This window comes from Spermophilus citellus (assembly GCF_964194105.1).
Source record: "Spermophilus citellus genome assembly, chromosome: 10".
Classification (NCBI taxonomy): Eukaryota; Metazoa; Chordata; class Mammalia; order Rodentia; family Sciuridae; genus Spermophilus; species Spermophilus citellus.
The window spans coordinates 529,423-547,932 of NC_138197.1; the positions used below are offsets into that span (position 1 = coordinate 529,423).

Consider the following 18,510-nt stretch of genomic DNA (forward strand, 5'->3'; position numbering starts at 1 on the left):
CACAGTAGTAGTGTCTACTATAAATTGACTAATTAATATATTATTATATTATGATAATGGTAAAAGGTTTCCAGGCACTGGAGTGAAAAACCCAAGTTGTGGCTTTGGCATCACACTCGTCTATGGCTCACTACAGACGGTATAACCTCACAGGATTATTGTAAAGTGTAAATGAGATAACAGATGTCTTCTCTGCACCCAAAATGACCCCCCAACAATCATCTTCCCACCTCTTTGGGATGAAAGCAGTTTACTTTTGTCACTATGTGGGTGACAGAGTACCTCCTAGCTGCTGTAGGGGCTGCCTCACAGTGCACAGAGCTCTGTTCCTTTCCATATAGGCCCTGCTGTAGATCTGCCTCACCAGGTCTCACTCTTATAGCGAGAAGGGCGCTCTTTCCACACTTAAGAAGAGGGTTTCAGGGAGCTGGGGTTGTGGCTCAGCAGTAGAGCACTTGCCTCACATGTGTGAGGCACTGGGTTCGATCCTCAGCACCACATAAAAATAAATAAACAAAATACAGATATTGTGTCCATCTACAACAACAATTAAAAAAAACACAGAAAAGGGTTTTCTTTTTTCCTCCCTCATTCTCTTACAAGGCTCCCTTCTATCCCTCCCTGAAGTCCATCCAGTTTTATACTGCTCAGGATTAGCAGGGTATCATTAAAATATGAATTAAAAAATATTACATCTTAGATGGCATGTTTATTAAAATGCTTCTCTCCTTCCCTCCAGGTCAAATTTTATTCATCCAGATTGATGATTTGCTTCTCTTTTTTTCTAAATGTACTCTTAAAGTAAGATCAACTATTTGACTTTCTTTTCCCTACTTTTTTCCTTAAGTTACTTTGAGTATTGTTTATAATAAAAGGTAAACACATAACCAAACTCAGCTTAATGAAAATTAAAGCTAATGTCTGTTATATCTACATTCAAATTACAGAGAAATAAGTATGTGGAAGCTATCTCCATCACCTGCAGCAGTTGCTAGGCTTATAAAACATGTTGTACATGCAGGTACTACGGAAGCCCAGTAGATTTCAGTTTCCTTCCCTCTCCTCCTCCTTCCTGACTATCACTGAGCAGACAAAAGTAAGTTTGGGTTTATCAGGGCATCTGATCAAATTACACATAATCAAAAACAACAACCTTTATTTTTAAACATTAAACTTATTACAGGCTGATCAAGAATGATCAAATATGACTTATTTAAATGTACAATATTTAAATTGATACTTTTTAAGTTGCAATAGTATTTCAGGAAGATGTTGCCTGTTTCAAATACTGAATAAGATCTTCTCTCTCACTCTTCTTTTTAAGACCAGCAAAGACCATTTTAGTTCCAGGGATATATTTCTTTGGGTTCTCCATATATTCCATCAAAGTGTCTTCTCCCCAGACAACACCTATAAAATTGAAAATAAGTTTTTAAGTTTGTATAGTTACATTTGCAGGGCTTGTTTTCTAATGTGATACACATGTGAATAAAAGTTTATATTCTGACTGGACAGAAGACTTTTAACTAAGAATATGTACAGATTCTGACTTAGAAAAACATTACAAAATTAGACTCCACTCTTTGCCTTCTCTAAAGAAATCCATAGTCACAAGTTATTTAGGATTATCCAAAATAAATCAATGAGCTATCACCCCACACACATTGTGCCTAAGTAGTAACTCATCCTCCTATAATCTCACGTCCTTTTAGAGAAGACCTTAAAGATCATTTAATCTAGTCTTTTATTATGCAGATGAGTAAATGATGATCCAAAGAGAAGAAAGTATTTTCCCTTAAAATTACAAGCCTGCTTTGAGTGAAGAATTTATAACTATTAACTTATATTTTCATGTTCTTTCATCAGTCAATCAAACCAAGTTCCTTTTGTCCACATTCCCATCAAAATCTGACTCAGAAATCCAGAATCAAGATGACAAGGAAGGTTGCCTTTTTCCCTTCTAAAACCAATCAAAACATAGATAAAGAGAAACACTAATGCTAACTCTATTTTTGATAAAACTTTTCAGGAAACATCTATAACCCAAAACTTGATATAATTAGAAGAACACCAAGGATATGAAACATGGACCAAAGAAAGAAGACAATGTCACTAATGATCTAGGGTGAAGAAGAGAAGAGTTCTTCAAAGTAGGTGACACATCCTAAAGGGCAAAGTTATAACCCCATTTTGGTTCAGAAAGAATAGGGTGTATCAGTTGGACATAAAAGTTTCCTTAAATTCAGTTTGACATCATGGAGGACAGGGGAGCCAGAATTAAAGAAAACAGAGACATGCCATCTTTGAAAGAAGGATCCCAACGTGTTATAGGATAGGTTTTCAATTTTATAGGATAAAAGAGAAACTACAGGAGTTGCATAGTCCTCTGTCAGGTGAAAAAAGGGACCAAATAACACCATCACCAAAATATACCTACAAATACTCAAATATATATATATATACACATCTTTAACATATAACTGTAGGGAAAGAAGAACTAACTGGTACACTCAGACCTTCACCCTTACTATACTTCTGCAGACAATTAGTCCAAGAAGATCTGTTCTAATCAAAAGGTGAATAATAATCAAAAAAGAAACAGCGTAAGAATGTTGAAAGTACATATACATAACATGTATGCACAAACACATACCACATATAAATACAAAGCAGATATGAATATTTAAAAAGTTAAAAGAAAAATACACATCAGAAATTATAGACATTAAGCAGATGAAAACCATAACTACTTTCCCACAGTTTCAAAGAAACCATTTTAATTTAATGTGTACTATTTACTAATTTAATTTAATTTATAAATTAAAGGCTCAATGCAGAACTACAAAATGCTCAAGCAAAAAAAAATGATAAAATAGAAAGACATAAAAGTGACAGCTAACTGAACAGGTGCTGCTGATGGCACAAATGGGCTTGAAAATATTGACAAAAAGAAAATGGAAATAATTAAGCATTTAAAATGATCACTTAGCTTTCAAATCAAAGGAAAAATGATACATATAGAAGACATTTAGACAAAGAAGATCGAAGATTCACACAAGGGATAGCCCAAGTATGATTTTTTTAAAAAAATGGATAAAATACAATTATTAAAACATATAGTTTAAAATTTACATATTTTATTTATTTTTAAAATTTATTTATTCTAATCCATTATATATGACAGCAGAATGCATTTCAATTCATAGTACACATATAGAACACAGTTTTTCATGTCTCTGATTGTACACAAAGTAGAGTCACCTCACTCGTGTCTTCATACATGTACTTGGGGTAATGATGTCCATCTCATTTCACCATCTTTCCTACCCCTCTGTCCCCTCCTATATCCTCCCTCCTACCTAAAGTTCCTCCATTCCTCCCATGCTCCCCCACCCATCCCCATTATGTATCAGCATCCTCATATCTGAGAAAACATTTGGCATTTTTTGGGGAGGAGATTGCCTTACTTCACTTAGCATCATATTCTCCAACTCCATCCATTTACCTTCAAATGCCATGATTTTATTCTCTTTTAATGCTGAGTAATATTCCATTGTATATATAAACCACAGTTTCTTTATCCATTCATTTACTGAAGGGCATCTAGGTTGGTTCCACCATTTAGCTATTGTGAATTGTGCTGCTCTAAACATTGATGTGGCTATGTCCCTGTAGTATGCTGTTTTTAAGTCCTTTGTGTATAAACCAAGGAGTGGGATAGCTGGGTCAAATGGTGATTCCATTCCAAGTTTTCCAAGGATTCTCCATAATGCTTTCCATATTAGTTGCACCAATTTGTAGTCCCACCATCAATGTATGAGTGTACTTTTTCCCCACATCCTCGCCAACACTTACTGTTGTTTGTATTCTTAATAGCTGCCATTCTGACTGGAGTGGAATAAAATCTTAGAGTAGTTTTGATTTACATTTCTCTAATTGCTAGAGATGTTGAACATTTTTTCATATATTTTCATTCAGTGTATATCATCTTCTGAGAAGTGTTTGTTCAGGTCCTTGGTCCATTTATTGATTGGGTTATTTTTTTTTTTGTGTGTTAAGATTTTTGAGTTCTTTATATATCCTAGAGATGAGTGTTCTATCTGATGTGCTTGTGGTAAAAATTTGCTCCCAAAATGTAGGCTCTCTATTCACCTCACTAATTGTTTCTTTAGCTTTTTAGTTTGGATCCACCCCACTTATAGATTCTTGATTTTATTTCTTGCGCTATAGGAATCTTATTAAGGAAGTTGGGGCCTAATCCGACATGATGAAGATTTGGGCCTACTTTTTCTTCTATTAGGTGTAGGGTCTCTGGTTTAATTCCTAGGTCCTTGATCCACTCTGAGTTGAGTTTTGTGCATGGTTAGAAATAGGTGCTTAATTCCATTTTGTTGCATATAGATTTCCAGTTTTCTTAGCACCATTTGTTGAAGAGGCTATATATGTTTCTCCAATATATGTTTTTGGTGCCTTTGGCTAATATGAGGTAACTGAATTTATGTGGCTTTGTTTCTGTGTCCTCTATTCTGTACCAGTGGTCTACAAGTCTATTTTAGTGTCAATACCATGCTGTTTTTGTTACTATTGTTCTCTATTATAGTTTAAGGTCTGGTATAGTGATACCACCTGCTTTACTCTGCTTGCTAAGAATTTCTTTAGCTATTCTGGGTCTCTTATTTTTCTGGATAAATTTCATAACTGCTTTTTCTATTTCTATGAGGAATGTCATTGAGACTTTGATTGGAATTGCATTAAATCTGCTTTTGGTAGTATGGTCATTTTAACAATATTAATTCTGCCTACCAAGAACAAGATAATCTTTCCATCTTCTAAGGTCTTCTTTAATTTCTTTCTTTAGTGTTCTAGCATTCTGTAATTTTCATTGCAGAGGTCTTTCACCTCTTTTTTTAAATTGATTACCAAGGTTTTTTGTTTTATTTATATATTTTTTGAGGCTATTGTAAATGGGGAAGTTTTCCTAGTTTCTCTTTCAGAGGATTTGTCACTGATGTACAAAAATGCCTTTGATTTATGGATGCTGATTTTATATCCTGCTACTTTGCCAAATTCATTTTATAGTTCTAGAAGTTTTCTTGTGGAATTTTTGGGTCTTCTAGGTATAGAATCATATCATCAGCAAATAATAATTTGAGTCCTTTTCCTATCCATGTCCCTTTCATTTCTTTCATCTGATTGCTCTGGCTAGAGTTTCAAGAACTATGTTAAATAACAGATGAAAGAAATTAAAGGCATAAAAATAGGAAAAGAAGAACTTAAATTATCACTATTTGCAGATGACATGATTCTATACCTAGAAGACCCAAAAGGGTCTACAAAGAAACTACTAGAACTAATAAATGAATTCAGCAAAGTGGCAGGATATAAAATCAACACGCATAAATCAAAGGCATTTCTGTATATCAGTGACAAAACTTCTGAAACGGAAATGAGGAAAAACACTCCATTCACAATATCCTCAAAAAAAAATAAAATACTTGGGAATCAACCTAACAAAAGAGGTGAAAGATTTATACAATGAAAACTACAGAACCCTAAAGAGAGAAGTAGAAGATCTTAGAAGATGGAAAAATATACCCTGTTCACGGATAGGCAGAACTAACATTATCAAAATGGCGATATTACCAAAAGTTCTCTATAGGTTTAATGCAATGCCAATCAAAATCCCAACGGCATTTCTTGTAGAAATAGATAAAGCAATCATGAAATTCATATGGAAAAATAAAAGACCCAGAATAGCAAAAGCAATTCTAAGCAGGAAGTGTGAATCGCTATACCAGGCGGTATAGCGATACCAGATTTCAAACTATATTACAGAGCAATAGTGACAAAAACAGCATGGTACTGATACCAAAACAGGCGGGTGGACCAATGGTATAGAATAGAGGACACAGAGACTAATCCACAAAGTTACAACTATCCTATATTTGATAAAGGGGCTAAAAGCATGCAATGGAGGAAGGATAGCATCTTCAACAAATGGTGTTGGGAAAACTGGAAATCCATATGCAACAAAATAAAGCTGAATCCCTTTCTCTCACCATGCACAAAAGTTAACTCAAAATGGATCAAGGAGCTTGATATCAAATCAGAGACTCTGCGTCTGATAGAAGAAAAAGTTGGCTCAGATCTACATATTGTGGGGTCGGGCTCCAAATTCCTTAATAGGACACCCATAGCACAAGAGTTAATAACAAGAATCAACAAATGGGACTTACTTAACTAAAAAGATTTTTTCTCAGCAAGAGAAACAATAAGAGAGGTAAATAGGGAGCCTACATCCTGGGAACAAATTTTTACTCCTTACACTTCAGATAGAGCCCTAATATCCAGAGTATACAAAGAACTCAAAAAATTAGACAATAAGATAACAAATAACCCAATCAACAAATGGGCCAAGGACCTGAACAGACACTTCTCAGAGGAGGATATACAATCAATCAACAAGTACATGAAAAAATGCTCACCATCTCTAGCAATCAGAGAAATGCAAATCAAAACCACCCTAAGATACCATCTCACTCCAGTAAGATTGGCAGCCATTATGAAGTCAAACAACAACAAGTGCTGGCGAGGATGTGGAGAAAAGGGTACTCTTGTACATTGCTGGTGGGACTGCAAATTGGTGCAGCCAATTTGGAAAGCAGTTTGGAGATTCCTGGGAAAGCTGGGAATGGAACCACCATTTGACCCTGCTATTGCCCTTCTTGGACTATTCCCTGAAGACCTTAAAAGAGCATGCTACAGGGATACTACCATATCGATGTTCATAGCAGCACAATTCACAATAGCTAGACTGTGGATCCAACCCAGATGACCTTCAATAGATGAATGGATAAAAAAAAATGTGGCATCTATACACAATGGAGTACTATGCAGCAATAAAAAATGACAAAATCATAGAATTTGCAGGGAAATGGATGGCACTAGAGCAGATTATGCTTAGTGAAGCTAGCCAATCCCTAAAAAACAAATACCAAATGTCTTCTTTGATATAATGAGAGCAACTATGAACAGAGCAGGGAGGAAGAGCAGGAAGAAAAGATTAACATTAAACAGAGACATGAGATGGGAGGGAAAGGGAGAGAAAAGGGAAATTGCATGGAAATGAAGGGAGACCCTCATTGCTATACAAAATTACATATAAGAGGTTGTGAGGGGAATGGGAAAATAAACAAGGAGAGAAATGAATTACAGTAGATGGGGTAGAGAGAGAAGATGGGAGGGGAGGGGAGGGGGGATAGTAGGGGATAGGAAAGGTAGCAGAATACAACAATTACTAATAGGGCATTATGTAAAATTGTGGATGTGTAACCGACGCGATTCTGCAATCTGCATTTGGGGTAAAATTGGGAGTTCATAACCCACTTCAATCTAATGTATGAAATATGATATGTCAAGAGCTTTGCAATGTTGTGAACAACCAATAAAAAAAATAAAATTTAAAAAAAAAAGAGAGAAGCAAAAAAAAAACAGTGTTGAAAGAGGGCAAACCTGTCTTGTTCCAGTTTTTAGAGGGAATGCTTTAAATTTTTCTCCATTTAGAATGATGTTGACCTGGGGCTTAGCATAGATAGCTTTTTCCATGTTGAGATATGTTCCTATTAGTTTTTTTAATGTTTTGAATATGAAGAGGTGCTGTGTTTTGTAGAATGTTTTTTTTCTTCATCTATTGAGATGATCATATGATTCTTATCTTTAAGTCTATTGATGTGATGAATTACATTTATTGATTTCCATATGTTGAAACAACCTTGCATCCCTGGGATGAACCCCACTTGATCATGGTACACTATCTTTTTGATATGTTTTTGTATTCAATTTGCCAGATTTTATTGAGAATTTTTGCATCTATGTTCATTAGAGATATAGGTCTGAAGTTTTCTTTCTATGATGTGTCTTTGTCTGGTTTTGAAATCAGGGTGATATTGGCTCACAGAATGAATTTGAAAGTGTTCCTACTTTTTCTATTTCATGAAATAATTTGAGGAGTATTGGTATTAGTTCTTGTTTGAAGGTCTTGTAGAACTCAGCTGTGTATCCATCTGGTCCTGGGCTTTTTCTTGGTTGGTAAGCTTCTAATGTCATCTTCTATTTCATTGCTTAAAATTGATCTGTTTAACTTGTGTATTCCTGATTTCATTTGGGCAAATCATATGACTCTAGAAATTTGCCTATTCTTTCAATATATTCTATTTTATTGGAGTACAAATTTTCAAAATAATTTCTAAATATCTTCTGTATCATCATAATATTTCCTTTTTTAATCACAGACATTAGTAATTTGAGTTGTCTCTTTCCTTCTCTTCATTAGCATGGCTAAGGGTTATCAATTTTATTAATTTTTTCAAAGGACCAACTTTTTGTTTTGTCAATTTTTTTCAATTGGTTTTGTTTCAATTTCATTGATTTCAGCTCTGATTTTAATTACTTCCTGTCTTCTACTGCTTTTGGTGTTGATTTGTTCTTATTTTTCTAGGGCTTTGAGATATGGTATTAGGTCATTTATTTGTTGACTTTTTCTTCTTTTAAGGAGTGAACTCCATGCAATGAACTTTCCTCTTAGTACTGCCTTCATAGTATCACAGAGATTTCAATATGTTTTATCAGGGTTCTCGTTTACCTCTAAGAATTTTTTAAGCTCTTCTTGGATATCTTTTGCAACCCATTGTTCATCCAATAGCATATTATTTAGTCTCCAGGTGTTGGAGTAGCTTCTATTTTTTATTTTATCATTGATTTCCAGTTTTGTTCCATTATGATCTGATAGAATGCAGGGTAATATCTCTATTTTCTTTTATTTGCTAAGAATTGCTTTGTGGCATAATATATTGTCTATTTTAGGAAAAGATCCATGTGTTGCTGAGAAGAAACTGTATTCACTCACTGATGGATGAAATACTCTATATATATATCAGTTAAGTCTAAGTTCTATAGTTTCTTTGTTTAGCTTGTTTGGAAGATCTATCCAGTGGTGAAAGAGGTGCATTAAAGTCACACAAAATTATTGTGTTGTGGTCTATTTGACTTTTGAACTTGATAAGAGTTTGTTTTATGAACGTAAATGCTCCATTGTTTGGGGCATCTATACTTATAATTGTTATGTCTTACTGATGTATGGTTCCCTTAAGCAGTATGAATTGTCTTTCTTTATCCCTTTTGATTAACTTTGGCTTGAGGTCTACTTTATTTGATATGAAGATGGAGACCCTTGCTTGTCTCCACAGTCCATATGAGAGGTATATTTATTCCCGACCTTTAACCTTCAGTCTATGGATGTCTTTTCCTATGAGATAAGTCTCTTGAAGGCCGCATACTGTTGTTTCTTCTTTAAAATCCAATCTGCCAATCTATGTCTTTTGATTGGTGGGTTTAGGCCAATGACATTCAGGGTTATTGTTGAGACCTGATTTGTATTCCCAGTCATATTTGTTTATTTTTGGTATTTAACTTGACTTGGTTTCTCCTTTGATTAGTAGTATTTCCTTTAGTGTAATACCTCCTTTTGCTGATTTTCATTGTTGTTTTTTGTTTCCTCCTCATGGAATATTTTGCTGAGGATGTTCTGTAGTGCAGGCTTTCTAGTTGTAAATTCTTTTAACTTTTGTTTATCATGGAAGGTTTTTATTTCATCATCAAATCTAAAGCATAATTTTGCTGAATATTAGATTCTTGGTTGGCATCCATTTTTTTTCAGGGGCTGGTACATGCTGTTCCAGGATCTTCTAGCTTTCAGGGTCTGGGTTGAAAAATATGAAGATATCCTAAATGGTTTCTCCCTAAATATAATCTGATTCTTTTCTCTTGTGGCTTTTAAAATTTTCTCCTTATTCTGTATGCTAGGCATTTTCATTATAATGTGCCTTGGTGTGAATCTATTGAGATTTTATATATTTGGTGTCCTAATAGCCTCTTATATTTGATTTTCCAATTCATTATTCATGTTTGGAAATTTTTCTGATATTATTTCATTAAATAGTCAAATTGGCAAAGACAGAAAGTAGAATGGTAATTGCCAGAGATTACTTAATGGGAAAAGAATTTCAGTTTGAGAAAATGAAAAAGTTCTGGAGATAAATGGTGGTAATGACAACAAAACAATATGAATATACTTAAAACACAAAGTCATACACTTAAAGATGATTAAAATGATAAATTTTATATTATGTATATTTTACCAAAAACTTTAAAACACACAATATAAGATTATTGTTATTATCATGAATTTTGTAAAACTGTACTCCACACAAATCATGAGACAAAGGGTCTTCTTTAAAATATAATAATTTCCACATCTTCCTAAAAAAAAGTGAAATTATTTACAAAAAAAAATTATATACAGATGATTCCATGAATGGTGTGACTCTACATCATATAAAACAAGAGAAATAAAAAGTTGTGCTCCATCTGTGTACAATGAATCAAAATTCATTCTGCTGTAATGTATAACTAATTAGAACAAAATTTTAAAAAGATTATACACAGAAAATAAAATAAGGTTGATAGTAGCCATAATTTATATTAACATGACTATTGACTTCCTGATTCTTCTTAGTCCTCATTTTATTTTAAATAATCTAATTTAAAATCCTAATTCAATTAACATAGCAAGCTGCTTATATTATCCTTATTTTATCAATGGAACTAATAAATAATAATATATTCTCAAATAAGTAAAAATAAAAATAAGTAAAAATAAAAATAATTACTTGAATAAAGTTAGAGATATTTTATTTCTAATTCTTAGATAATGTTAAAACCAAGCCTTTTCTATAGCTTTCAACCTTTGACAACAATCTATAATAAAAGATGCATTCGAAGTAAATTTTGATACAATTTCAAATCAATACTAATAAGTAATAAATGCCTTAAAATTTTGGTAGCTACAGGCATAAATATTAGTTTATAACTAGTTTACAAATTAGGAATTCAAAAGTTTGCTATTGTAACAGAATAATAATATTAAAATGATACTACAGCAAAATATTACTTTAAATATTTAAGAGCCATTATAATGGCAAGTAATAAATGTAAATTTAAAAATGATTTATCCAGTAATCTATCAACTGAAAATCCTAGTTCAATAACTGCAATGCAATTCTAATGCTAATTGCTCAGAATCAGCATAGACTCTACAGTACCCAATAAGAATACCCTCACCATAGACACTAGTTGTAAATAATGGGCCACCCACACTTCTCACCAATTGACTACCAATCCAGGAATTCCCACCACCTCCCAAAGTTCAGTAATTTTCTAGACCAACTCACAGAACTCAGGAAAGCACTGTACATACATTTATAGTTTTATTATGAATGATACAAATTAGGACCAGCTAGATTAAGAAACTCATAGGGCAAAGATTGGGAAGGTCCAAATGTAGTTTCTGGGTCATATTCCTGTGGAATCAGGACTTATCACCCTCCCAGATGTGTTCACCAATTAGGAAACTCAATAGGAGCTTCCAGTTATAAGTGCCCAAAGTTTTTAATGAGATTTCATTACATTGGCATGATTGATCACTTATCAGCCACATGACTAAACTCAATCTCCAATCCTCAGTCTTTCCCCAGAGATTAGACTAATATAACCTAGCTCAATGCCCCAATTCTCCAATCACATAGTTGATCTTTCTAGCATAGTCACCTCCATTCTGAAATGATTTATGAATTCATCATATTATCTCAGCATATCTTGGGTCTTGGTCTCAGGGGCCAACAATGATAACAAAGACATTCCTAACACTTAGGAAATTCCAAGGTTTTACATATTCTTGGAAAGGAACTCAGGACCAAAACCAAATTATTTATTATACAATATTAGTTAACCAGAATTTTTGCACATCTGAATATAATAATATTGTGTTAATAATAACTATGTTGATATTTTAAAAGTACTAAAATATTCTTGGATCAACGAAGATTATGTGTTACTTTTAGCACAAATAATATAGCATGTTTGTTTTAATGTATGAGTGCCTGTGTGTGTGAGATATATATATCTATATATCTATATATATGGAGAGAGAGAGAGAGAGAGAGAGAGAGAGAGAGAGAGAGAGAGAGAGAGATATCTGTCTCACATGTATATCCAGGAGTAACAAATTGCTTTTAAAAGATACTATAATCTTTCTAACAATTTCTAATCTCAGTTCTCAAATGCTTTCTCATTTACTTTCTACCCTCTTTCTACCAACAAAGAAATTGTTGAATATACTTTTCCAACTGCATAATATCCCCCCCCACTTTGCTAAGAATAATTATTATAGATAGAATCACTACTACCATTCTACCACTAAAATATGATTTGAGTTCTTTTAAATCTAGCTTACACTTTTTTCAAGATAAACATATTTCACAAAATAAAATACTTTGTACAGGCAAAAACCTATGCCATACAAAACTGCTAGTTCTTCTTATCATAAGGATAATCAGTTATCCAAATTCAGATCTTATGATATAAATCAATGTATCAGTATTATAAGCACAAGGGTCCATTTTCAATAATGCAAATAAAGCCCTTAATTATGGGCCAAATCATTTGCTTTTCTTTCTGTGACAAAATATCTCAGTTCTTCCACCACTGATGATTGTTACCTTTGTTTTTGTTTGCATCAGTATACAAAAATCCTGGTGCTTGTCCTGTTTTTCAGCCAAAGAGACCCCAGAGATTTGGACCTGTCTTGTGTTTTCCACCTTTTTCCACTGTGTGGCACTGAGCGCATTTCTGAGTAAAGATCTTCTTGCCTGCCTCAGCATCTCCCATTTTGTTTGGCAAGGAAACCTTAAACCACAGACCAAAGAAAATATCAGATTTGCAAAGCTGGAAACCCAAAGTTATTTCATCACTTTGGCTGCAGTGAATGCTAATGATATTAAACATAACATGTTATTTATAGCATGTTTGTTTTAATGTATGAGTGCTCAAAAGAGGATATAGCAAATAACTTACTAAAAACTTAATCATCTCATTTATTTTAAATTTCCAGTCATAGCTACTTCACAAATTGCTATTAGAATAAACCTAACTTTACTTCAGTATTCAAACAATTATACCAGTTTATACAAGTCCTCTGTATTTCTTTCCTTTTCACCTCTAAAAACATGAAAAATTATTTGAAGCATATAGGTCTAATTTTGCATTTCCTTAGTTAAGAAATAAGGATAGAATAAATTGGAGAAGTGCTTAAGTATGAAATTTATTATGCATTACTATATGTCTATAATAATAGAACTATAAAATTAAAAATCATACAGAAAAGAATGAGGCCACAGAAAGCTATATGTAAAATAGATTCCCATTTACTTTACACTCTTAATTGTAAATCAGTCCATCAGACTAGATCAAGCACTACTAGAAAGCAATCAGAAATAACATTATTGACTTCAGTCAGCACTAATACAATTTAATATTAATGTAGAAAATAAATGTTTTTAAAGTAGATAAGATCTTTGTATAGTAATAGATATATACAAGAGATTTTGTACAAAGACATTTTGATGAAGACTACCAAAAATTCTGTTAGATAACTGTCTCCTCCATCTAAAATGACATAAAAAAGAAAATATTTTCAATCTATCAAAATTATACTTTGAAATGGTAGTGAATGCTCTATATGGGTTTTGTTTTCATGCTCAGTGAAGAATAAATACACTAGAGGCAGGGACTGGGATGGATTTGAACATAACAAATTACTATTATCAAAATCATGAAAGTACCTAATTCTTTGAGAGTACAATCCTAAGCATGTATTTATCCATACCTCCCTATTAAGAAATAATGTTTGCATTAATCTGCCAATATTGAAGAATACAGTATTGCTTAAAGCTAACTATTATTCAGAGAAAGGCTAGTGTACAATAAACTACAAAATGAATATCTAATTTATTTCGATCTATGTGCAAGCTGATAAAAGTGTCAATAATGCACCTAAAGGAAAGACAGTTGATTTTTAGGTGGCAGCATCCAAAAACTAGAAATCAATGTTTTAGGTCTGATAGAAAGCAGGGTAAGAAAACTTATTTTATCTAAGAAAGAAGCTAACTTTAAGATTCCAAACATCACTCAGTATATTGCATTCAATTTATACATGTAACAGTTTTATTAATTTTATCTTAATAGTTTCAGGATAAAGTGAGCCTTTGAACAGAAGCCATAAAAGGGAATTTTCAACCAGAAAAGCAAATGTATGACCTTTTAGTAAAATACATTCACTATAACCATAAAATCTATATCACATAAAAATAAAATATTACCTAGATATCACCTTTTATAAAGGTAGAAAGATCAGATTGATTGTTTATAACAACTAAAATGTTACTAATAATTCTGAAAACTTTACTCATAAGCTATAAATTTCACATGAAAGTCACTTATAAAAAACCTTCTATTATCACTATTCAAACTACCAGTATGAGTCACAATTAAAATTTTTATGGCTGCCACCTTTAATCACAGATTAATGCTGGTGCAAATGCCTATGACCCTTTTCCAAGTGCAATAAAATCAATACATTCATCAACAGTAAGATGGGTCAGAATATCAAAGGAAACCATTTTGTCCTATAGTTATGTGACACTCTACCAGTATTTAGCATTAAAGAAGAAATATCTCACTAAAATAGGCAAAGATGTGACCTCTAATATGAGCCTGATCGTTCATCCAACAATAAAGTATTCCAATACTAACTAGATGATAAAAGTAGCAAACATGGTATGTGCTTACTCTATTTCAGGTATATTCTAAGCCTTTTACATATTTTCAAGTCATTTAATCTTCACAAAAGACCTATGAGATAGTTGCTATTCATATCTCTACTTTCGCATGTGAGGAAGATGAGGCACACAAAGATTAAGGGGCATATTTAGGGTCACAAATTTGTAAGCAGTTAAAAATCTGTTTTTAAAGTGATCAGGAGATCCTTCTTTGAATACAATTGCAGATTTTTAAATTTTTTCCCAAGTGAGAAAAGAAAGAGAAGTAAGTGAAGCCGTTCTTAATAAGCGTACAGACCATTGTGAAGTCTCACTTTGTGTAAAAAGAGGAATGCAGAGGGGGTCAGAACCATCAAGGTACCAATAAAACTTTTAAAACTTACAAAGCCCACACATAGTTGAAGTGATGAAAGCAGGAGGGGAAGCTCACTAGAATATTTTGGGGAGGATGTGGGATCCATGTTGTAGTGGACTGAAGTGGAAGGCAGTAATAACAATGGAACCCTGAGTAAATCAACTCACATCCATGAATCCCCAAAGCTGTCCTTTACCCCTTCTCTGTGGCTGTGAATGAACCCCTGAGCTACAACGCGAGTCGAGTCGGGCTTTCCAAACTCCCAGCCTCAACTCCCCAAGTCACCACTTCCACCTCAGGCTGCCCTCTGCCAACCACTCGTCTGCCCAGCCGGCCCGCACCCACCACGGAGCCAGGGCCTTTGCTCTCCACCTCCTTTGGGCCGCTGCCCTGCGGGGGCCCACTCCCCACTTTGGATACTGGGGGCTGGGCAGGCAATGCTTTGAGTCCCTTCTCCGCAGCCCAAGTCAGACGTGCGCTCAGAAGGTCATGGACTCCAGGACTAATGGCAGGCTCCATCCTCGCAGCTGATTGGCCCCGTCTGATCCCGCGGGATCCCAACTCTCACAGAGCTCAAAGCCTTGCCCCCGCCACGCGGCAGCCCCCTTGAGTCTTATTGTGACAACGTGAATGCCTTTCAAGCATAAGGACCCCAAAGCTTGTCTTTTTTTTGTGTGTTCAACCTTTACCCAACCAGATAATTTATTTTTTGTATATGCACAATGTGTACAAGGTCTTGCTTGACATAGAAACTTCGTGCTTTATTAATGGTCCGAGAGCATTTGGCGACGGCAATCAAATCAAAGTCAACAAAAGAAAATGAGTGTTATTATAGGCAAGTCACAGTGCCAGGCAACTTGGAAATATAAACACTGAACACCTCAGCCCCAGTTTTCCATGAGCTACAATCTAGATGGAGCAAGATGTAAAATACAGTACATTTACACTATTACAAACAGACTATACAATAATACAGCAATTGACAGCAAGCTTGCAATGTGGTAACTGCCAAAAATGGGGAACCAAGTAGGAATATAAACAGAAAAAAAAAGTTCCTGAAAAAGTAAAGAAAGAAGATATAGAGGGAAGGACTGAGAGAGTCAAAAGGAAAAGGCAATTAAACGCAGAGAGGTGAAAAAGACAAAGTGTGTTTAAAAGAACATAAGTAGGGAAACTTAAGTTTATATTACTACTTGAGTAGAACACTGTAACTAGGAAATAGAAATATTGAAATAATTTTCTAAAATTGTTTAACTATCAAGGTATTTGGAAATGTGATTGATAGTGAATATTTTTATGAATTAGGGAAATAGGATTTTTATTCAATATTCTTGTTCTCTAGAGCACTGCTGTCCAATTGACCTTTCTGCTGTGATGGAGATATTCTGTGTGGACTTTAATATGGTTAATATTTTAGACTGAGGAACTGAATGATTTTAATTGTAATGATTTAATTGATAATTAAGTTCAAGTAATTTTAATTTAAATAGCCACAATTACAGATGGTTGAACGAAACTATGTGGTACCTATGAGTTCTGTCGTGTTATCAACACATTTAAAAACTATGTCATCAACCAAAAGAACCAAGTTTGTGGGGAAATGCCAATGTCTTGGCTGGGCACAGAATCACGAGCCACCACACACCTTGTAGATTCAAACAGCAATTCTTTATTCCCGAACTCACACCGGCCTCTACACACGTTCTGGGGAAATCCAAGTTCTGCCACCACCCAATTCATCTACTCCACGAGGCTTTCTTCTCCAATACTTTTTGAATCTCACGAGAACTCAACGGGAACTCAAGGATCGGGCGTGCCTGAGGCAGCAGGGTACACCTTAAACCTGGAACTTCCCTAAACCCAAGTCTTAAACCAGGAACACCTTAAACCCAAATTATCCTAAACCGGGATACTTCCTAAAACCTGCAGGATACACACTAAACCTGGATCCACCCTGGTCCTTGAGCAGGGTCACCTTTCTCAAACACACATGCAATGTCACAGCGAATTTCCAAGGCAAGTCCATTTAACATGGGGTACGCTGGCAAGGAAATTTCGATGCGTCATTCCTACTTGGCAATGGCCCTCAGCAGGGAAAAATCAGGGTTTAAATATTATTCTCAAGTTCAAAGGCATGCAAACCCAAGGAGACTACCATTTCTTGAGTGCCTATCACAGCCAGGCTAAGTGCTTGCATACATTAATCACTAGCAGATAGTATACAGATGGGACAAATGGACATTCTGACCTATTTTCACATATAACAATCTGAAATTTATGAATTTATTACCAACAATTACCAGTAGTTAAGTCTATAGAAAATTTGCAGGTACAGTAAAACATTTTTGGTTAAATATAATATCTGAAGATTCATATCCCAACCAAGTAAACCTCATTGCATTTACATCATAGTTTGAGAGATTTGGGAAACAAAAACAAAAATTTACTATTTTATCTTTGAGTTTCAAAAATTGGTCACAATATCATCTCTCCCACACTATTCTTTTTTCCATGCTAGAGATTGAACCCAGGACTTCATGAATGCCAGGCAAGCCCTCCACCACTGAACAACATCCTCAGCCCCTTACCTCTCATTTTAAAAAAGGGGGTGGGGGAGGAGTGGATTGATTCATAAGATGTGGGAGAGAAAAATGTCAAAGGACATCTTAATTTTATATGAAGTCAATATAAGTGCTTATTATATTAATAATTGTGCATTATAGTCTATATGTTAAAGCCTTGAAAAAATTTAATCTGCAAATGCCCAGCATGTCTTTTCTCTAAAATAAGGTTAATAATCATTCTTTTGAACCTCAGACACTATCAGTGTTTTAGTTACATGTAATTCATGTTCAAACATGTTATGTGGTTTAAAATATGACTTCTGTCATTGAGGGATGAAATACTCTAAAATGGATCCTGATGCTTGCACAACTTTGTGAACATACTGATAGAGCACTTGAAATGGGAATTATATCTGGATAAATCTGTTTAACATAAATAAGTCATATAAAGAAAATATGTTTATTACATTTTTATAATTTATAAGTAATTTTATCCCTCCCCCTTGTACATGTGGTATTTCATAAGATTGAGTAGAAAAGAAATTTTTCTTTCCTAGGACATTCCAGTATTTTTCTTTAAAAAATTAGCTGCTCTGAATATTGGGCTAAAATTCTTGATTGCTGATAGTGCAGTTTAAGAAAATTATAAATTTTCCACTAGATGGCACTTGTGTGCAACTAGTATTGCTCAGAATCTTTACACTACTTCACATCAATAAAATTATTACATTATGTTATTTTCATTCACCTTGATTGATCTGGGTAAGATAAAGAGAAGTGAAAAGTTAAGCTATTTCCTAAACTTGTCAAGCTCTACTGTAAACAGAGCGTTCATTGTACAGTTATGAAATGTAAAACA

General features: G+C 34.1%; 1 pseudogene across 1 annotated transcript; it reads right to left on the minus strand.

Annotated features, from left to right (window-relative positions):
* Positions 1-1,261: 1,261 nt before the first annotated feature.
* Positions 1,262-12,783, minus strand: LOC308657562 (cytochrome c, testis-specific-like; annotated as a pseudogene). Its single transcript has 2 exons — positions 12,615-12,783; positions 1,262-1,410 (listed from the first exon to the last, which is right to left on the minus strand). The product of its transcript is annotated as a cytochrome c, testis-specific-like (transcript).
* Positions 12,784-18,510: the final 5,727 nt, after the last annotated feature.